Below are 22,992 nucleotides of genomic sequence, written 5' to 3'. Positions count from 1 at the left end.
AGTACGCTTTTGTGTGTCGTCGTCAAGTTTTTCAAATTTAATTTTCTCGTAGGTACGCAAAACTTCTACATAGACCATACATTTGGGATAACTAAGGACATTTACAAAATTTCCGTCACATAGATGATCCACAGTTCCCATATAGCGACCGACATTCTTAACTTATATCACTATATCAACTATATAACTATATCAACTAGACAAATTGTCTCCAGCGTCTATCAGTTGCTAACGAGTTCAATATTTTGGAAGGGAGATTTTTCCAGCGAGGTTAATAACTAACACATTATGCAGACCAGGCTCAACTGCTAACAAAGTATTCATCTGGTATTGAGAATTTGCCTGGACTTCGTATGCTTGAGTCCAAAGCTCATTCAAACATATGTTTACTTTAAAGCAAAGTTTCCAGAAACGACCATAGGTAGATTTGCAATTGGTCGTGCATTTTCCTGTAAAGCTTTCTTCCTTAGACGTACATGCCAGTGTAGCAGCGTCCTGGGTGTTCGAGCATACTCGCCCATAAGGTCCTACTGTGAATCAAATGTCTTCCGTTGTTTTTCCTATTTTAATTAGCCACTTGTTCCATTGTTTTACGTTATCTGTGCGGGAGGGCTTTTTTTTGACAAATATATATATATATCGATGTCCATAGATGTAACAGTTTATTTGTAAACAATGAGAGACTGTCCCTTTCCTCTTGCGAGAATCGGCGGCTTTCCCTTTTCTCGACACTCGCACTAGGCAAATGCTCTTACTTCGAGTTGATATTACTCCCACTCGCGACGCTGTCGTCTGGAAAAATCCCGCTAAGTAATTTTTAAGGCAGCATATTCTAGACTGGGAGCATTGTACGAACGTGGTTGCTCCTAGATGATGTTGCACACAGCCATAGCCGAGCGAGGTTGACATGTGCTCACTAATTGCTTATATTGTTTATGCTTTGCGTTCCGTATAACAGTTATCAATATCTTTGTTGTCCTGTTGTTTTCTTAATATGTTCTGTAACTTAACAATAGACACTAAAGAAAAGTGCATACCATATTTTCATACTACCGATCATGCGAATTACTTTGCTTTTAACTTGCAAATGGCGGAAGCACCCTTTTTTTTTTTTATAGAAAGCAGTACTTGGAATGTGTTTGGAACTAAATGATAGCTCCCCGTTTGATAACGTATTTCCTAGCTAACTTTAGGGACACACTGCGGTCTAAGTTCGAACACGAACATGAATACACGGTTCGTTTCGTACTGTGGCCAGTTTTCTGATAAAATGCCTAAAGGCAATACCGAACGTAAAACTTCTAAAACTTTAGAGTAACTAAATGATGCACAGGAGATAGGGCAATAAAATCCGTTATTGCTAGCTAAATGTTTTTTCAAGCTGTGAGAAAAAGTGACAAGTGCATCATATGCGGCATGCTTTAAATGACAATTATCTATGCAATGTTATACTTAGAGTAAAGATTGTTAAAACTGAAATGCACTTTTGTTATTGCAACGCAAAAATTGTAACAGCAGAGACGTAGCGTTTTCAAACATGGCCATAAATTACTCATGTCCAGCAGAATGCATGCGATAAAGAAAGGCGCCGATTTCGTGTGTACAGCCAGACAATATCTATGCATAAGTATTATTGACGAGTTCAGTTGGACCTATTGCTTTAAGGTAAATACAACTATGAGTTTCTATATCATTTAATCTACTATTAAATAAGCAGTTCTTTTTTTGGATTTGCTTAATTAATTCTACATATCTTTCTACTACTGCTGCTGCGAAAATAAGGTAATATATAGAAAAACACTGCCTTGTTCGAGGAAACAATTTTATCAAAGTTTTTAAAAAAACATGCTAAATATTTTTGAGGATCCTCGTGTACTATTCAAGATGGGGGTGCCCGCATTAGAAACTATGATAATGATTTCAATAAAACAGTTGATTCGTACATAAGAACATTAACATCAGAATTTCTTATGCCAAAATACCCGAGAATACACTTTACTAAGCTACTTGCAGATTTGGTCAGTAGCCCTACGTATTCGTTGCCAATTTGTATATTCAGGTCTCTCGTTATAGCGGCAGAAGGACACGTAGTCATTGCGTATTTCGTAGCTAGTGAGTAGATATTTTTTTTATAGATAGAGAGATATGAGTTACTAAATTTTTTCAAAGGCGGTACAAGCTATAGATCATTGCGACACAAGCCTGAAATCACCAACACTGGTCTTTTTCACTTTAAATTGAGATTAGAATACGTTGCCTAAAAGCCGTCGTCAGAAGTCTCTTTAGATATACGAGGCTTAAGAAAAAAATGCTATATTTTCCCAAAAAAATCAGTGGTGTCTTTTCACTAATATAGGTACCTCATTGAATTAATTTAAACATACGTCTCCTTAAATAGTACTAAGTGCACAGTTCAGCATATTGTTTCAAACTGTCACATTTAAAGATTGCCCATCCAATTACTTACTTTGACCTAAACTATGACATCATAGGTTGTCAAAAATTGCCTAGCGGACAGAAAAACCTGAAATAACCAACCACATGGGTCATAAAAGGAGCTCTTTTTATGTTATTCAGATATACTAGCTTCTATCGCTTAAACAGTAAAGTCAGCGCTCTGGAAGCTTCCCTACAGCGGTGCTCTGCAATTCGCACTACCATACGTAATCTCTTTTTAACAACTGTTTTGAGGGTACCGCATCGCCCTCTTTAATAAAATTAGAACAATACGGGCACACATTTTAAGAATATGAGAACTTTTTTTACAACGCTATTTTTTTTCCTTATTCTCCTCTGGTGGGCGACATAGATTTACTTCGTCTTGTCTATGAAGACGCCTATTCGCTCCAGAGCTTTGCGGAGGTAGTCACTGTGAAAACTGTATCTAGAGTATATCATGTTTCAATTTCTACTAAATTACTTCGTACAACCCATTTTTTTGCTAATGTCACGTATGCTAATACGACGTGCTGATGCTCTTTAAGGTTAAAATCGTTGTTTTTAATATAGCTATTAGGGTGTTTTATCAAATCTCTTTTGAGAGCCCGTTCCAAGCGTCTCTTGTAAACAACAGTCGAGAGTAAAGCAGTTGGTGGCTCGCCAAATTTCAATCAGTTTATTTCTATTTTAAGTTAAGTAAACATTAACGACACGTATACGTTACATTGAAAACAGATTTCCGATTCAACTAACGCCGTGCAAGTTGTTAACCCACTGTATTTTATCTTTTAAAGAAGCAAAAAGATGAAATGATTGCATTTTATTCGAAACTGTATATATACTTATAATGACTACCATCATTATTTTTTATTGAGTCTTCAAATATGGATCATGTATCTGCACATTTAAGCAGTATCAACAATTAAGTGTCGCGACTACACTAAAGAAATGCGTAAGTCACGTTAATTCTGTGCCATTTCAGATGTCGTTTTAGCGAAAACATTTTAGGTTCTTCCAACGACTCGGAACTCCCGGACTCAAGCCGAACATTCTTTTCGGGAATCTTCGCGCGGTATATCTTAAAAACAGCCTTTGGGCCATTAATGATTAGCACCGTAAATTTGGCTCTTAGGTGAGTGTATTTCATCTTTAATGTGTCCACCAGATATTAGCAGAACACGTTGGCCCTTTAAGTAGGTCTTCTGCCATCGGGACCCCAATATAAGTATCTAATCTATTTCTAGGTAGTTTTATTCCGCGAAACTAAAAGCCTTTACTGTTGCTAGTAAATTTCAAATTAATTTTCAATTAATTTAACTACTTTACTGATGAATGAGTCGCGTACATTCCCTGCCTCAAAAACTTAGGGCAATAGATTTATCAGTTTATGCTTCAAATGTAAAAGCGAAATGTCTGCTTATTTTCAGTGCAATTCGCTCTGTCACTTTATGCAATCAAACACTTTTTAATCCTTACATGAGCAGAAATATTAATTGCATTTATACTTTATTTACATTTAAACTAGAATAAGAACTTAATAAAGGATTTAATTACTGTATATGCCTTTGAGCATTTAACTTGCGCATGCATAAGTGTTGCCTAATAGCCAATCGTTCGGCCTAAGCCTAGTTAACAGTAAGAAACAAAGGCCTTTATATATTAAATCAGATTCGAAGCGATATGATGCTCCGCTGTGAACAATTGTACGTTGAACTATTTATTTTGTAACGTAGAAAGTAGGGGATTATCAACTTGTAGAGCAGACCCTTTGAAGTAGTTCTAACGATAATAGACAAAACGGTCTGCTAATTGCGAGTTGCCCGGGTTGCTTAGAAGAGAATTTTAGTGACCAACTGACCGACTCCTTTGTGCCGAAGCTTGACATCTCAGAAAAATTATTGTTAAAGACAGGAGCGGAAGGAGGAACTTATTCGAATTGCTACTGTGATGATATAAGTGCATTAGAAGGGCTAACAATGTGATTATGAGTTGTCTGATGTAACACTTATAGCTTTCAAGCAATTCTTTTTATGATACTCTAATGCAGCAGTCTTTTTTGATACAAGAGATTATCCTAGAATCGATACAAAGTACCTCCAGGTTATCAGCTAGATTTCGAGACTCTAGTCTATTGGCTTTTTCTTGTATGCATACAAAACCCTTGCCACGTCAGCCTTCCTTTTTATGCTGATCTCTTATTACGAAACTTTTTAGAGTATTGATTATAACCACTCTATCGGATGTCGTCAGCTTCTGAAAGACTATGCGCTCAAAACAGTAACCGAAGCAGCTGAAACGCCTTTGGCTACGAAAATTGGTCACCAACTTCTTCTATAACTACCACAGATGCGTGAACTTCGATTATGTCTGACGACGTATTGAAGTGTCCATTGCGGTTATCCTCACTATCAATTCAAGACGGAACATGTCCCTCCAAGTCTTGATCTAATGATATTCTAAGGATCCGTGATTACATATATATCTCTAGTGATGTAAAGACTTACAGAGTAAGAGATGTCGTTCATACGGCGATAGCGCAAATCCATCCTTAAAAATAAAAGCTTTTCTTTTGACAGACTTTCAGCAGAAGTATTAGCTCCCAAAATCTTTAGGACACTGCTTTGAGAACCATGGAGTACCATACATGATCATCCACATGTGTTTCTCCAACTGGCATTAATCGCATTTTCTCACTTTTGGAAGATATTCCTCTTTTCTTTCTCAAGGATTTGACGCCTTAGGTTATATCTGTCATTTTCCATGTAGATCTGTACAATTCGCCTCTGCACCTTTAGTAAGCTTCAGGTCCCTTTCCCGCTTTCACGTTTCTTTGCTCTTTGTCCAGTTTAGCAAGCTCATTTCTAAAATATCATATCGCAGGTTGGCAGTATCGCTCATAAAGTCTTATTGCCATAGATATTCACTAGTAAACCATTGGGGCGAGCAAAGAATATCGAAGGAAATTTTCGTTTAAGTTTTTGATGCGTCAGCCAATTAATGAAGCAAGCGTTAATCGCTTTTGTTACTTAGCTTTTTTAATCGTCTGTTAGCCTCTAACGGGGCCAAATGGATTAACATCACTGAAATTCATTGAGTTCACACAACCAAATAGTGTCTAACATTTTTTTATGAAACTTATGGATATTATATGTGATGTAAAAATTTCATTTTAGGTTGGTATCGATCTATAGGGCAGAAAGGAAGATCAAACTGAAGGAGAACATATTTCTTCGAAGTGAGGTTGTTGCAGGCTGACTTTAATACTGCCTGCAACCTGTGCACTCTTTTAATCTATAAAATTTTAATATATAAAAAAAAAGCCTCACTGAGGTTCTAGACACTTTCTTGTCAACAGTAGTTTTTGTTTACAGTCATTCTTCATCGTTTTTCATTCATTTTAGAGCCACCAGAAAGGTGCCGTAATTGAGCAAACGACTTGGTTGTTTTCATCAGCGATAAAATATCCTGGTTTGAAACTGGAGCATTGTCATTGAAAATTCACCATATTTACTGATTGCAGTTCAACATTTTTGAGTCTCGAAATGGGTAACTCACCGTGATAAAGACTCCAAGTGAGTCTATATAGGAATATGAAATGATTTGCATAGAACCCTGAACTCCATTAGTCTTCTGTGTTAGGTCAAAGTACTCCATCTCCTGCTATAGCCTGTTAATAGGAACTATAATTAGAACGAAAATGTAATGGAATTGTTGTGTGATCGGGAATATCATAATTGGAATAATCAAAGCATGTTAACTAGGATTCACGAATATTCGATCTTTGCGTCAAGCTTCACATCCGAAGAAGCTTAAGTTGCTTGAATTGCGGCGGTCTCTTAAATCTTTTCCTGTCCGCATAAAATGTTAACACTGATGTAGTACGTTCCATTTAGCTTCTCTGTGACTTTAGAGAGTTTTGTGATTTCCTGTTCCAGAAATGTTGCACTTTTAACACCAACTTACGTGTCCCACGTGTGCTCAGTGACCTTTCATAACTCTATAGATGTTGGTACGTAGAGAATTTCTGAGATACCTTTTCGACTTTTATTTTTTAATAACGATTTTTTAATCTCGAAGAGTTTTTCAAAAAACGTCTTTCCTTACATTGTAATCAACTGTTTTGCAAGCTTTAACAGTTGCTTAGTGTATGGTTGTGTTCTAAGCATCTCAAACAACCTCTTCTTCCTCCCAATATGTATACTTTTCCTCTCCAGAAGAATAAGAACTTCTTTGTATGCCTAACTTTGTTATTCGCTGCAGAATATGGATAAGTGGTGATCGTTGGAAAGCCATCGTCGTCATTCTTAAACGGCTTTTTAACATCTAAGGACCCTCCGTCTCCAGACGAAGCTTGACCCACTATATGGATACCTTTTGAAGGAAGTTTAGTAGTATTTGATGTTTACATTTTTCAGCAATTACCACAGCTTTTCTATTTCTAAATGTCCTGTGGAATTATTCGCAAATTTGAGTGACAAGTAAAAAAGTATCGTTAAATCCGACCTAACTATAATAATGATTTTTTTTGAAGAAAAGCGAGACAAAGCTAGTCAGCTGCACTGTTTTGGGCGAATTTGGGAAAATAGAAAAATTTTTCATCTTTGTGACACGCTTTTCCGCTTAGGTACGGTTTTCGAAACAGAACTTTCTGGTGTCCAGGGCAACGGTATATTGCCCGTAGGTGAAATCGTTTTGGCAATTTGTTTGAAAGCGGGTTAAGAATTGGCCCAGCTGGATCGTTATTATTTTATTACATGTGGTTCTCTGAAGCTTCACAACGAATATGTTGATCGTTTATTTTTGACCGCAACGCCTTTAAGTCAAATCATAAAATTCTTAATCTGAATATATACACCCTCCAACTGTTTAATTTTTTGTTTGTCTCTTACAGTGTTGAGTATTCCTTTGAGCTCCCTCTTTGTAAAGCCTAGTAAATGACGGTACACGCATTTATTTACTTGTTCTAAGTAGGATGGTTTTACGATAAAAATCCTGTGCTAGTGGTCTCGGATCCAGCTATTCTTCAGCATGACTCGTCGAAGACTTCAAAAAGTGTACCTACATATAGGTAAGTGATATAAGTTATCCGTTAATTTAGGTTATAGTTAATTTACAACCAAATAAATATATTTATATTGATTTAAGAAAATAGGAAAAAGTTGTTCATAATATCGGATTAGTTATTATCATTATAATCCAATACAATTCAAGTTGAAAATAACGTTAATATATATATATATATATATATAATGTTATTTTGTGTTTTTTGGATTTTTGAATATTTTTTAATTTATGGTATTTTTAAGATGTCGCACATCCCTATGGTTTATTAGCTATGGTAGCTAAAAGAGATTTTTCGTGTGCAATTGTTTTTTGTCTACATATATTGATATAGCAGTGTATATTTGAAAAAGCATATAATTAACTTATATTTTATAACTTCCAAAGCATAAAAACTTCATTGCAATATTTAAAAAATTCCCCTTTTTTTGTCGCACTTTGCCGTTTGCAGATTTTTCGTTTGTGTTTTACTCTCCAGTATATAGTGTAAATATAATATTATCAAAAGATTTATATACAAAAGAGAAAAATCATATGACATAGGTTTTTTACAATAGAGTTTAATTAATTTTTCAACGTATTATTAGACCTTCCATATATATGTTGGAGGTGCATCTGACTTTGGAAGCTTTGTGTGAAGCAAACGAGTTAGCTATACATGGATCGACATTTGCAAAAATACATCCTCAGGTATCGCAAGAAAATGAAAAAAAATACTCTCAATTTTTCCTTTAGCTAAAATAAAGCCAGCATGTTTGCAGCCGCACTCCATTTAGTAGGTATTCCTAAACATTGTCGATGGAGTTAAATTCTTAAAAAGTGGAAAATCAAGTTACGCTCGGAAACCAAAACGTTACAATCTTTGGCTACTTCTGCTGCATGTTTGAACACAATCAATGAACGAAATATGCATCGTTGAAGATTATAAGAAAAATGGTTATGAACAGACCGGATTAGCGTTTAAAATATTGGAAAACTGCACAGACTTGGTAGGAGCAATGGAACAAGCAGTGATTATTGGCCAACTGCCCACAAAGTCTGTAGATATTTGTATTAAATACACACTCATAATTTTGATGTGACTTGTTGACTTTGGAACGTGTTAAAAGATCAGTTTTATATAAAGATTTTATCTGCCGTGAAGCTCTGCGCGTCTATCTCATCAAATGAGCTTTTCCCATATTCAACGTTTACTAAAAATAATTGGCAAACTGTACAGTGACTTCAGTCTTGCTTACTCAAAAGAGCTCTAATATCCAACTCCAAAGTGTCAAAATATAGTCCTGCAATATTGACGTTGGGTAAAGAACATGAACACTAGTGAAGAGCAACATGCAATTCTTGGGAAGATCATAATAAGTGCCCGACTGCTTTTTGTCAGTGGAGGAGATGGAAATGGAAAAACATATTCTGTTACATTGTGTGTAAAGTTTAAAAAGGTTACGAAGGATCTTTTTTTGTGATTGCAGCCGCCGCAGGTATAACTGATCAATTACACCCGTCCCGCAGAACGGTTTGTTCGGCATCCGTAATAAGTGTGCCCCATCATGAGAGACTGGCAATTCAATACAACAAAACCAGATGGTCTGTTACACTCGTCAGATATTTAGGTCCTCACTCCTGTTATCTGACAACGTCAGTATACTTCAGAATGATAAATCCTTATACAGACAAACTAACTCCAACCCTCCTGTAGTTGTCCGTATCGAACGGTTAATCCCTTTAGGCAGATTGGAGTTTTTCCACTCCAGCTACGTTGAAATAAGGAACGACCTATCGACAAAGCTGAAACAGAAAAAAAATTAAAAACATAACCTCTCTCCTCCCGTCGATCGAAACGTATTAACTGTCTATGTCTGCATTCAGTATATTTATGCAAATGCTTTATGGTAAGCATTTGTAAAAAAAAAACTCCCAGATAGAAGATCCAGAAGTCGATTGACGCCTACTAGAATTCGGCTAAATGCCTTGAGATGTTCGTCGATGGTAGAACTATATCCGACAACGACATTGCAACAGATTCAATCCGTGGGCAATCAGCTAACGGTATATCTTGAGATTAAACATGTCACGAGCGGAACAACTTTTACACTTTACGATTAACTAAGAAGTTTCGTTTCCCTTCTTTGTGTCTGTCACCAAGAAAAAGCTGTCGTGCGATAAGAATAATAGTTCACTTTAATGGAGCAATATAGGGTAGAGCAGCGTTGTCTTTTTGTAAAGACTTACCATTGAAATGGAAAATCCGTTATGATGATACTGAGCAAGTGTTACATTCAAAGAAAGTGTACAAAATTCAAAGAAACTACCTCACTTACACGTAAAGCTAGAACGATAACGATTGTCTGTTGCTGATTTTTCGGTGGACCGAATTGAATGCAACTGATTTTCGGTTCTATCAAGATGTGGTCTTATTGGAACCATGGTCTCAGGCCGGCTGATTTCATTGCATGGAGACTTGGCCTTTATCGATTCCTTTCTGGCGCTATGTAAAAGATAAAGCGTATCGAACGGCACCAAAATCCATCTACGACCTAAAACAATGTTCTCGTAAAGTGCTTAATGCACTTCAGATAACGCAGAGTCGAGATTCAAAAGTAGATGGATCGAGTCATGCGATCAGTGATTGGGAGGATATTTGGTTGATATTATTTTCCGTGCATAATGCGAATTAAAGCCTATCTATTGTGTTATTGTAAGAATGAAAATAAGTACAAAAGCCTACTCTTGTTCTCCATTCCAGAAATATTAAATCAGTTTGCTATTGTTAGTCCCACTTTATACTTTTAATTGAACCTTACTTGTAATTGTAACACTTTATGGTATTATATGGTAGCCATTTTGTAAATTCTTTGAATTAATGAGACTTTATGGTGTCTTGCAAAGTCAGATGTTTTGGAATTGTACTGTTAACTTGGCGTTAAGTGTTATTATACTAGCTTGTGTTTTATCACAATGATATGCTACTCGTTTTAAAATCGATCGTAAGCGCATTGCAAGAAACAATCTGTGCGCATGTGGACACATAGAGAGGCAATAAGATTTCCTGTTTCTTGTTCGAAATCATTCCTTTCCAGTTCCCTTTACTTGTCAGTTTGTTCTGATATACTGTCGGGAAGCGCCGTGACTGCCCACTACAGCTGTAAGGGTATTATGTTATGAATGCTCGACAAAACTTGAAGATTTCGTCGAAGCCAGGAGTCTGTTGAAATAGCCCAAGAAATTTGCCTCACATATATATAAGGGTATAAGAATTGCTCAAGTATTCAGAATTGAGAAGATCCACTTGCTCTGGCCAATCGTCCGAGTGCCATAAAAGCACCTCTAAAAGCATGCGGGTAACACGAAACTCAGAAAATGAGCGAAAAGATAAACTGCAGCTATAAGACCGTCGATAACCCACTTGGATTTCGATAGAAATGACTTCATGAATTTTCTAAATCCAACAAGAAATTAGCATTTAACGTTGCATGGTGGCAAACGTCATCCGGCTATATTTGTTAATTTTTGCGCGGAATTGTGACCAATGATGAGAAGTAGCTTTAAAAAAAGTCAGAGCTCAGTTTTTACCTAGATGTTCGTCCAGAAAATATTATGCTTTGCGTGCGCTGGAATTGCAATAGCCTGATTTATTAGGAATTGCTTCCTACGTGCCAGGCAGTTGAGCGGCACATTTATTTAGCCTATTATGTTCAGTCACTCGGGCTATTCAAGAAAAAGATCGAGAAAAGAAGCGAGTTCAAGTTATCCTGCTCCATAACAACACGGAGTCACGCATGGCAAACATTGCCAAAGTTGCCCTTTTGCACTTAGAATGGAAAGTGTTTTACATCTGTTTATTTTCTCATCTTGTGATTATGAATTTTCACCTTCTCCCTTACTGGAGAATCACATTCGTGACCTTATTTTCAAAATAGATCAACGACTCATAACGTGGCTGGAAGAAAAATTCTATAAGAAGCATCCATAAGAAATGCATTCAGCATTTCTGTGTTGTGTTCCTTATGTGAACCGGTCTAGCGTGTGAATGCGAATATGTTTCCGAATAATTTAATATGCTCACGAACTACAATTTTTTTTTTATTTTGTATGTTTTGACATTCGACAAGTCCAAGTAAAATTCAGCTCATAAATGGTTAGACGTCAGTGTGAGTCAAACTATGCCCCGTGCATTTGTCTGCTACGCAGACCATCGAGCTTTTTTGTGTCATTTGGAAAAATCATTATAGGTTAATAGTGAATATCGCATTCTCCGCATGGCATTTGAGAACATTGTCAAATGTGCATTTTGGAAAGGAAACGTGGGATCTGTAGTGAATTGTCAATAATAGATCCAGTGAATTTCATTAGCTATAGTAGATATGTTAGATAAACGGCGCTCGGGTTGTGGTCGGTGCTTACCGAATAACTTGATGCATATTTTGAAACTTTTCAAATTACCAACATAAGTAAATGTGTTATTATCGATCAGTTGTTCGTATTTTTTATAATTGAAATGTATAACACGTTTTGTGAGATGACGTTAACTTTCAAACGTATTATAGTTTAGTACCATTACTAATATTTTTAGGGGTAGGGCCAAGAGGAGTAATTAAGGTCCGTCCAAGTCTATACAGATACAGACTCTAACAGGAAAGATCTACATATATTCAGTTCGGTAGTTTGGTATGTCGTCGGCGTGGGGCGCAAAAACAGGCCACAAAAATTCTTGCTACAGTCGTTAAGATGATACTACATTGTCAGATCTTAAGTTGCTACTATTGGAGTGGGTATCATGCGTATTACGAAATGGACTTTCTAGACTGCTCCATCATGGTCTATAGGAACTGCTTTCAGATTAGCACAGAAAAGAGGCTTGTGACAAGAATAGTTTCGGATATAGGGATTCGGAGATCCCTGAGCAACGGAGCAGAAAGCGCTTTACTTTCTTAATTCTCTCTCGCAAACCAGCACACATTGCAGCCTTGTGCAAGCTAAAATGCTTTCGACTACGCCTCCCCGCATATATAATGCTACCAACTCTTCGAACACTTCGGCGATATCGCCACCTATTCCATTGCTGCCATCAAAATTAACTCGTAGCAACAAGCGCTTCGCAGCGATTTGCTCCGTCTTTATATAGCCGCAGAGAGACGTATATTTACTCATAGATTAATTTGTTACATTTGATATAGATTATATTAATACAATGTACGTATATATCGTATGTGTATATATTTTGGACGTTGTCAAACTGTTTAGATACATCCTGAATATTATATATTATTCTGTTTCTATATATAACATAAATAACACACTCTTTATTTTACCGACAGCTATTTCCAGTAATTCAGTCATGCCTACATGAGTTCATTACCAACGTGAGGCACCTATGCAGTGATGCTCAACGGGAATTCGACAGCTCGGCGTTGCCTAATACTTTCTCACTCGACGTCATCTGTAGCTCTGCACTCGGCTTGACGTACCCATAACCCGTAACAATCAGTTATTACACTCTGTCCAGGATCAAATGGAGCCTACCCTGAGTCTTACAGGAGTAATCAGACATCACAGCATCTTTGTTTGTACTATACAACTGCATCTTTTTTTTTTATCATACTTACACGTTCATTCAAATATGATAAATTTATTAGTTGTTACATCAAAATATGTTATTGTAGTATGTATGCAGTAACCGCTTTAGAATCGCTAAAAAAATATTTAACAGATAGTGCGTCCATTATTACTACAATGGGTTATGTTAACTACACGAAAAGAGTGAAAATGTGAATGAAGTAGATATGTGTATCATGCGAACTGATTGAACTCTGCCAACCTGAATATACATCCAACATTACTACATTTCTTGACGCACACATTTCTACACATTTTACACACGTGACCATCTAATTCTAACAATTTTTGATTCAACAACAGCTGCTATAGAATTAATGTATAGCAAATCCCAACATAAAATGGCGGTTGCTGTACGTGCCGTCTCTAGATATTTTCATTTGGCGTTAGGAAAACGTCCAGGTTTAGTTGTACAATTTTTCCTCCGTATCATCGAGTGAACTCTACGAGCGCGTTCGTCTCACGCGACTTAGATCGCTGTTAATAACGCCTTATAATATAATATAATAATAAACGCAAATAATAACGCCTTCGTAAGTAGGTAGGCAATACAGTGTGTCGTTTACTTGCGCGGTGCAATTAGATGCTTCAAATAATGCGGCTTCATCGAATGCTGCCATATTCTCTTCTGGAAATTGTTACCGTGAGGGTACCATCGGGATTATTCTGCTAAAAAAGTAATACGCATTAGGCGACGGGTTCGATACGTGTTTTATACACTGATATATACCCTTGTATATTGATGAAAATCCATACTTTGAAGGCATAGATTTTTATGTTGGTTTTTGTGGGCCAGGTGTCATGTCTAAAACTATTGAACTTATAAGAACATAACCGGACGTGTGGGCCCGCAAAACAAAGCGCAGCTATCTGCAAGTAGTTCTCTGATTAATAGGGCTTGCTCATGTAACCTTCTGTATCGTTCAGTTTCATTTGCCTTGGCTGTGGCTGACTCTGTGGTCAACTGCATTTCACATATTTCGGACCCAGTGTGACGTAATCTGTCCTCTTAAAGTGATGGCTTATTCAGGATACGCGAACGCATCAGTCCGGCATGGCTTGCCCTTTCGCAGCCCTAACGCGGTTTTCTAAACTTCTTATTGCTCGGCTTAGAACGCCGGTGACCCTCTCAGCCTCGTCAGCAACAGCCCGTCAGTTTTTATAGTTGACGGTCTTATATCAAAAAGAAGAAAAAAGGGAATACGACAGTTTTTCGCTCCTCGAAATATTCCATCCTTGTTGCTCTCGCTTTCTGTCTCTGGCCGCTCTATTTTCGCATTGAGACCCCCGGTATAGTTTTACTAACAGGTTTAAAAAATGAAAGCCTTGCTTCAGTTTGCCAACAATGCCGAACTCAATGCATGCTTTCGCTTTCCTGCTGCCGATCTCGGACATGGCGGTGTTCCCGCTGGTGCAACTCCGTAGTATGTGCAAGTCTTGCGTCCCATTTATGGGAAGTCCTTTGGGGTACTAGCCAATAACAAGAAAGCAACTAATATGGAGTTTAGCCTAAAATGGAGATGCTAGAAACGTTGAAGGAATGGGTCACTCCGTGCAGCGCATCTCGTAGCAAGCTGCGGCTCTTCATTTCTGGAAAGCCTGGCCTATCTGCAACCGGCCGAACTACATCCTCGCCCAAGCCGTTACATTTTTGGTGTCCAGCAACTATTCCAGTGGATCAGAAATACGTTCTGGTGTGAGGTAGCTAGTTACTGTCTGCGACAAGATGTTGGCTGCTGAACCATCATGAATCAGATAAATCTATTACAATAATCGACCATCACTAAAACATAGAAAGTCTTGCTCGCGAGCTTCTTGACGGCTCATCAAATCTAGACCCTCAAAAGGACGTTTCAGGAAGGGCACTAGACAAAGGTATTCGCGTTAAAATTGAAAAGGCTTGGGATCGCTCTACCTTACCAGCAACACGGTCAGCCACGACAAGGCATCTGCGTGAAGTCGCGAGTGCATTTTTTGCAATGCCCTTTTTATTAGACGATTTCAATGAAAATCTCAATGCAGTGCTGTCGGGCACTACTCTAAGGTAATGCCCATGCAAATACGTCCAGAATCTTTTTAAACACAATTGTCAGATATTTCTACAAAGCATAATAATAATGCATATATTCATTTGTATAGAACCATAATTTGCAAAATTTTTTAATATTTTTTGACTGGTTCCGATGTGGGAATCATCTCATGCAACCTAAGTCAAAAGCGTCAAAGCTAATAATCAAATACAATAAAATAAATAGTAAATGTACCGTAGTGCGTAAAACCATTCCGCGGAAATCTGTTACCAACAATAGCTATGTATGCAAACAATGTAAGAGGTCCAATGAACACATCATACCGGTATTCTCCCATGCTATATTCTATACAGTGTGCTTCATAATGGCTTTTCGTGTGTCACACGCTTTGTTTTCTTTCTGTAAATAAAAATGTTTTTAAAATTAAAACTTCGGTTTCCCAACAGCCTACTTCACTGGCAACCGCTTCCTCTCAGAGAAAATACTTGCCTGCGCCCTCATCCAACTTATACCAACATCAACCTCACTGCGGCCCGGCTACCCTTGTTTCCTTGTAACCTTGTTTCCATATGGTACAAGAAACGACACAGGACCAGCTTATTCATTGCCTTAGGCTTAACTAATTCGGTATCTTGGATCTTGGAACTGATTATCGGACTCCCAAAGAAGTCGCTACTGATCAAAGCATGTAAAGGACTCACAATCTACACAAAATTTCGTATAAACCGTCGTTGATAAAAAGCGATTTGTTTTTGCTGATCAAAGGTCGTTTTTCTCCTAGAGCACTCCGATTTAGAGCTTCACTCCTGTGCGCTTCTCGATCAATAGCTGGAGTAGCTGTAGACATGGTTAGTTCCAAAAGATCGCTGGCTTGGGAAATAAACCAAAAGCCAGTTTTAAATAAAAAGTGGTTATGCGGGCAACCTCGTATGTAAACGATCTCAACTGCAGGAAGTGGCGAAGTTTCATTCAGATAAGGTGGAAGGATATCACCAGTGAGAGCCTCCAAAAGGCTATGTACAAAAGACCCTAGCTTCTCCATATTTTCTTCAGCCGCATTTTCTGTTTTAATTTAAAACGTGCTTTTACAATTTAAGTCTGCTTTTTCCCTTATTCTAGATGTAAATCTGTCCCTATAAATCTACTTTTCCATCACCCTGCATATAAAACCACGATGTAAATTTCTGCAAACTTTGTCACACATTAAAATTTCCGTTTCATATAAAATAATTTTCTCTATTGTATACTTTTCAACGAGGAGGTAATGAAGAAGATAGTGTCGGTCAATGGGATAAAACACGAACCCAGACAAAATGTAAACGGTAGAAAGAAACGCACAAAAGTTAAGGGAAAAAGTTTGTTAGATTTCACGCTAAACAGCTCGAGGTAATGTTCGTTTAGATATATATACATATATATATATATATATATATATATATATATATATATATATATATATCTAAACGAAAAATCGCTTTATGCACGTACTTATCAACTATAAGAATGGGTATGTATACAAATTGAGTTGTTGTTGAAGCTATATATTGATATAGTACATAATTATGTATAAAAATTATGTAACTTACTATCGCTTTTAAAAGTTTCATTGTTGGCCTTGGCCTCGTTTGTGAAACGAATCGGAAGCTTAATTCGCCCTTGGGTAAGGAATCACAGGAAAAGACCTGTGTGCGAAAAGAACTGCATGGTGATTGTCTCGAAAGCATCAAACGCTAGAATAAGATAAGTATAGAAGCAAATGAATACATATATTATCATTTCGCCATGTTTGATGATTGTAGTATTTTACATAATGTGCTTGACCAGTAAGTTGCATTTTGATGTTGACGGTTCTAGGTGATTGTATGTTTATGTGTAGTGACAATTCATAACTTGAATAACTTACACTCGTTTCAAAAAGGCCGTTTATTTGTGAGAGGCATTCAGCTTAAGCAAACTGTAGCTTGTATGTAAAATCGAAAAATGTTTCGCTGTTATTAAACTGTTCTACTTCTGCTGGCGCCGTAATCTTGTTAACTCGTAGTCTTGCTGTCTGTTGCCCTTTTTCAGTTATTGACTAACATGGGTTGTATCCAAGCAAATCTGATTTAAACTGTAACCAGACTTAATTGCTTCTGATTTTCAAGTTCAGATAAATCCTTGGATTGCACCAAACTGCTCGAATCTGAACTTCTTAGTTGTTTTGCTGTTTTGTTAAAATTTTCCCATTTTTCCAGACTCATTCCGATTCCCACTATATATACCACTCGAGCCTTCGTAAAGAGCTACAAGAAGCCAGCTCAAACAGCGACGTCTCGCATGACCCGAAAAGGCTGGAAGGCTGCAAATATTTGAACGCGGTAATTAAGGAGACCCTCCGAATGTATCCACCAGTTTACATGTTAGTTTAATTATAATGATCTTATGCAAACCACTTTCATTTATAAAAGTTGCATGATGTTTTCAAAGAATCGAAATACGAATATTCTCTTTGAGAGAATTTGATTATTTTATATATATTTTTAAATAATCTTTTTTAAAAGATACGGTTATTTTAAAACAAGCGAATGTTCAGCGATACTCAGGATGCTCAAATATAATCACTAACGATGATTGACAATGTGGTATATACTTTTGTTTTAGCTTTGATGATAAACATAATTTTTAAATCTCTTTTTTTACCAACTTTTTATTTTTTTTAAATACAGTTTTTTTTTTTAATATTAAACTAATTTATTATTAATAAAGTGCTTTTGTGGGAAGCTTTCAGATTCGAATTTGTCGATCTTCAAAAAAAGATTCGCATTCCAGCTGGTCTTATAGTGATGTCCTAAATTAAAAAGTCACACTATAAAGAAGATCTTTGGGCCGAATCTGAAACGTAAGTACAGTGATTTTTGACGGAAAATAACTAAGGTAAATAATGGTAGACACATACAGTTATGTCATATTCAACGAAAAACTGTCTCAATTTATAGCAAAGGCAACTTTTGCATCCGATAATATTCCACTTACAATTTACGAGAATTTTGCTTTTTTTTTTGCTGCATATTTTAATGTAATTTTCGCCTCTTGAGTTGATGAGACTTTCTTTGCTGAAGCATAGCTAGACCGGTATTCAAAAAATGTTGGAAAGTAAATCTAAGGAACTACCATCCAGTATGCAAGTGCAGAAAAAAAAATGTGGTGCTTTACATGTCGTACAAACGTCAACGTTTCGGTCTCGGTCAGCATGGATGCATCGCCGATTGCTTTGCTGATACGCACATGTTGAAAATGACTTGGGCTATTTAGAGTACATAAAGACCATACTGCTGTGTTTCTTTCGATCAAAGGAATGCTTTGATCGAGTGTTACATTAGATCCTAAGCAACTGTGTCACTTAAACATATATTTTTCAGCTTTACAATATCTAGCAGTCGACTTGTTGTTTCGCGTAAAAATTGATAATTTCAAGTTGCATTGACCCTTTCCGCCTCAATATTTAACTAAAGTAAATAATTCTTGTAATTAAATAAAGTACGCAGACGGTTTGGTGATCCGCTGTCATCCAGATATCAAAACCGCGAACAATACGCTTAAAAGTGTCTGACGAATATGGGCAAAAGCAGGCAGTTTTCAAATAAAAAAAAATCGGTTTGAGAATGAAGCTACTGATTTTGACTCGGGATCTTTTGATATAAGCGTCCATAACCATGCCCCATATTTTTAAACACAATTGATCAATGTTTTGTGGTAAAACATAGTGATTATGTATTCGCTTGTATAAAACCATTATGTTATCTAAATTTATGAAACATCCGTCTACGATTGACGAGGTGCGAAAACAATTGTTAAAACGTTGATTATGTTCTTCACCAAATATATGTCTCCTATATAATTCTTATTCAACACTCCGTTCCGCAAAGTTTGTCTTGAGAGTAATTACTTTAGGTTTAAAGGTAATCTTTGTACCAAAGTCTACAGTTGCTCGTTTCTGTTGATTTTAAAAACACACGAACGGCATGCACTAAAACGGGACACAAGGGCATACACACAGCTGGGTACAGGTTATTTTTTTGCCCATGACGTAACTGACCCCTGGCTTGAACCCTCTTTAAAATCTTTGTCTTTTTAACGAGATTCTTAATGTACTTGTGGTGTCAGAAAACGTAGATCAGCTAGCTACCGAGTAGATTGCCATGGCCTACTTCGCCTACGTTAAACAAAACAATAAGAAGCAAATTAACGTCACCTGCTCATTGTTGGGCCAACATGGGCTCACATATCCGTACCGCTCACATATAAATGCATAACTAAGGGAAATCATATGTCAAATTAACTGAAACATGCTATTTTGGCCTTCCAAAAGCAACAAAAGGTGCTATTGCATATTTTCACGTAATGTAATAAAGAACTGCTGGCTCATAAAACCTCCAAACGGATTCGTACATTATATTCAACATCCAGCATATAAACAGCCCCCGTTCATAGGCCGCGCCCACACTAAGAACGGACTAATTTGTGACGATAATGACTGCATTCCCGTCATTGCATCATACTGCCGTTTCACAATTAATCACACAAAGTCAGTCGTTTGGCGCATGATAGCTGTTGCAAATTTAAGATAAGTCTCTCGGTTCCGCAGAGATTGTTTTCAATACTAACACATAGCGCTGAAGTCGGCGCACCGAATACATCAGTACTATAATTAACGATATAGGAATATAGACTACCTTGAGCGGCGGATACATCTAAATGATACGCTATACCGTAATGGTGTTTTTGCATAGATAACTAATATATATGTTAAGTCACAGTTTAAAAGTGAATGTACTTACTATTTTATGACGCAAATTTCACATGTACATGTATCCTGATTTTTGTTTTTAATACTGTACAACTTGTTTAATAATTTTATTAACAGTTTGTTGAATGTATACTCACTAAGCTAAATATTTCTCTGTACTGTTTAGGTTCAACCCCGACCGATTCATTTCAGGCCGCACACTATAGCTTCCTTTTCGATTCGGTCCTAGAAACTGTCTAGGTTGGTGATTTCACATTTATTATTTCATCAGCTCAGTGTAGTTGAAATGCATAGTATCTAAATTTAATTAACAGCTCTGTTGGCACAGCAAGTAGAGTAGTAAATGCATAAAAATTTAATTTTTTCGTAGTTGAAACCACCTTCGCCCCCCTCCCATGACGTGTTAGCAACTAGCGATATTATTCCCTTCAATGAAGACCTTGAACGCATTTGAAAGCTAGGTTCGTTTTATAATATATAGGCTTGAAACTACGATCAGAGTTAAAAACACGACAAAACAAACAATGTATTAAGGTTGCCCCTTGTAAATAGGAAACACGCACCTATAATGACTAGCGACCGTGAAATTGCTTGTACTCTCAAAATTTAATACAGTTTAGTTATATTTTAAGCTATATAATTTCAAATTGCTGTCCTCTATGTCTTACAATCTTTCTGACTTTTTTAGATAATTTTTTTCACCTTTTAGAGCATAAATTCGAGGCAAAATCAATAGTAAACTGTGACAGGACATAACAACCATGAGAATCCTCATCGTCAGGATTTTATATGTATATAGTTAAAATTAAAAATACTGAGATATAATATACCTTTCTGGTATAGTTGTCTGCCGAACGTGTTAAGAAGTTGGAACCAAGCGATGGATAGCAAATTAAACGCAAAATAATAAAAGAGCTTTAGCTCAAACGTACTGCAAAAAAAATATATATTTATTTATTTATCCTTGCAGTGATATTTTAATTCCATTTACATTAAATAATGGAAATCAAACCGTTGTATACTTACTCAATCAATTTTAATGTTTTATTTTAGAAAAAATATATCGATTAAGTATGTAACATTTTTATAAAAGGGAGTTACTGCGTGACTCTTGTTTGCGGAAGCCAAAACGCGTTTCTAGCAGTTTTTTTTTTTATAACAGTGCGAGATTTAGCCAGCGTTTCGTAGCTGTAGTGCCCACTTAATCCCACACCTAAATTTTTCCGGATTTCAAGTTGGCTCGTTTTTTGATATTGTTTTACTCCCTAAATCTTATGATCTCTATGGTCTTTTTCATTCAGAATAGCAGGCCCTATTCCTGCCCGTGTGAGCCGTGCATCTTAGCGGCTTTTCTCTTCTATAAAGGTACTTCTGGACACAGGCGTAAGGAAAAGTAGCCAGCCCGAAAAGTGTTGTACTAGGCGATTAGTCATTTTCTCGAAGTTTCTTTTGTGCCACTCTTGAATTGCTAATGTTAATTATCTAATGCGCAGTAACTTTTGTTGTGCTTGCCCGTCAGTTTCAGCTACTCTTGCGAGCGTTTAATTGTTGACCTACTTTGAGCAGGGTGTGCAAATCTTTGGCATGATTTGGCGATTGCAATATACAAAGGTCCCGCGTGTTGTTAGACCAGTAGACCTAGTATCTCGTTGTTATATCATATAGCATAATAACACAATGAAACAAGCCGCCATGAAGTGCAATATAAGATCAATGTCTATTTACGTAATGTCGTTCACCTGATTTTTAGAAAGCTGAAATAGATCAACGGAAACCTATCGCACATCAACGTAACGCGATTCATGCATCTCTCATATACAGCACTTCTGCTCCTTTCAATATTCTCCATTATATGATAGGGAAAACAAGATAACGAGCAATGAAAAAAGGGGTGCATCTGAGCTAAACTGTTAATGTAAACCACAAGCAATTCGAATTCTAAAATCGAGTAGGCAAACTTCATTTATGTGCACAAACAACACCAAGGCATAAGGGCTCATCAGCATTAATTCGTTGCCCACATTACCCTTAGATTGAATAACAATTTCTGTGGGGATATCACTTAAGTAGTCATCAAATGAACTGCTGAAAGAGCGAATTCTATATTGAGAAAAAAGTTATTTTTTAATTTTTTTTTTTTAAATTTTAAATTGACACGCGATTAGAGTATCAGTATATTTGGAAATTACGAACCAGCGTTCTTGATGTTCGCGAATACTACAATACGATGTCGACGATTTACTATTTCTTGATCGTTTTTTAATTTGTATCTTCACAGGTTACGAGTTTGCCGTTCAGACCATCCGTATGGTAGTATCAAGACTTATGCTGTCGTGCCGTATCAGTATGTTCAAGTATTTTCCACGGTCGCGGGTGGAACTGTTAGTTAATCCGGGACCCCTCTGGCTTAAAACTGGTCTTCGTATCTCTCTAGACCGGTCGAATCGTACCGCTTTAAAAACTAATTGCATCTACAACAATTTCAGCGATTTTCAAGCAGTTACATCGATTTGTAATGACAGCTTTTGCAACATAAACGATTTCGTCCAGTGAGAAACTCATTCGTTACTACTGATGTAAAATGTTTTAATACATAAGGGAGATTATCTGTCTGCATGAAGAATATCTGATGCAAATGCTTTCTTCTTTTAGGTGTTTATAAAAAAAATCAAAATGTTAATAGACATAGATGGGAACCTTGATGGGTAGGTTTTCACTTTGTTTATCATGTAAAATGACCACTTTTGTATTTTGAACCCTCATAACCCGCTTATTGTAAGGCCAGAATTAGATTGGTCCATGTAAATCACAGGCTTATACTGCCAAACCGGAAAACTGAAATCTAATTTTACCCTGGATCCAGCCAAGGTACCACCAGCAGCTTGTTTCTTCTAATATTTGAGCAATTAGAACTTATAGCCAAATTTTAAATCTCAAACCCACACTGAGGGAAGCTAACTTTAAATCATTTGGTTTGATGATGGAAAACACGAACTACAGTTAGGGCGCACATCAGCAATTGTCCCATTGCAGTTGTCTTATCTCAAACAACCGATACTCTAA

General features: G+C 36.8%; 2 long non-coding RNA genes across 14 annotated transcripts in view; one reads left to right on the top strand and one right to left on the bottom strand.

Moving 5' to 3' along the window:
* The window catches only part of LOC147757149 (uncharacterized), a 31,790-nt gene that overhangs the window by 4,878 nt on the left and 3,920 nt on the right, over positions 1-22,992 (bottom strand). The window contains exon 1 of one of the 2 annotated variants that reach the window (XR_015325210.1): positions 4,944-5,253. The exons of the other annotated variant lie outside the window; for it this stretch is intronic. This is a non-coding gene — a long non-coding RNA (uncharacterized LOC147757149). Of the gene's footprint in view, positions 1-4,943; positions 5,254-22,992 lie in introns of those variants that run through there. 2 annotated transcript variants of the gene reach the window in all.
* LOC111246187 (uncharacterized) lies at positions 885-22,556 on the top strand. Of its 12 annotated transcripts, XR_015325197.1 has the most exons (9): positions 885-901; positions 3,422-3,571; positions 6,375-6,448; positions 6,700-7,507; positions 12,816-13,060; positions 17,378-17,541; positions 17,911-18,021; positions 20,096-20,169; positions 22,208-22,556. It is a non-coding gene; the product is annotated as an uncharacterized LOC111246187 (long non-coding RNA). The 12 variants fall into 12 exon arrangements; XR_015325196.1 differs by lacking the exon at positions 20,096-20,169 and having other exon boundaries at positions 886-901; XR_015325200.1 differs by lacking the exons at positions 885-901; positions 20,096-20,169 and adding an exon at positions 1,694-2,862 and having other exon boundaries at positions 6,700-6,822; positions 7,411-7,507; positions 12,816-17,541; positions 17,904-18,021.

This window comes from Varroa destructor, unplaced genomic scaffold (assembly GCF_002443255.2).
Source record: "Varroa destructor unplaced genomic scaffold, Vdes_3.0 BEIS01000003.1, whole genome shotgun sequence".
NCBI classification, from domain to species: Eukaryota; Metazoa; Arthropoda; class Arachnida; order Mesostigmata; family Varroidae; genus Varroa; species Varroa destructor.
Note: the sequence above shows the minus strand (reverse complement) of the source record. Positions and strands in the feature narration are given on the sequence as shown.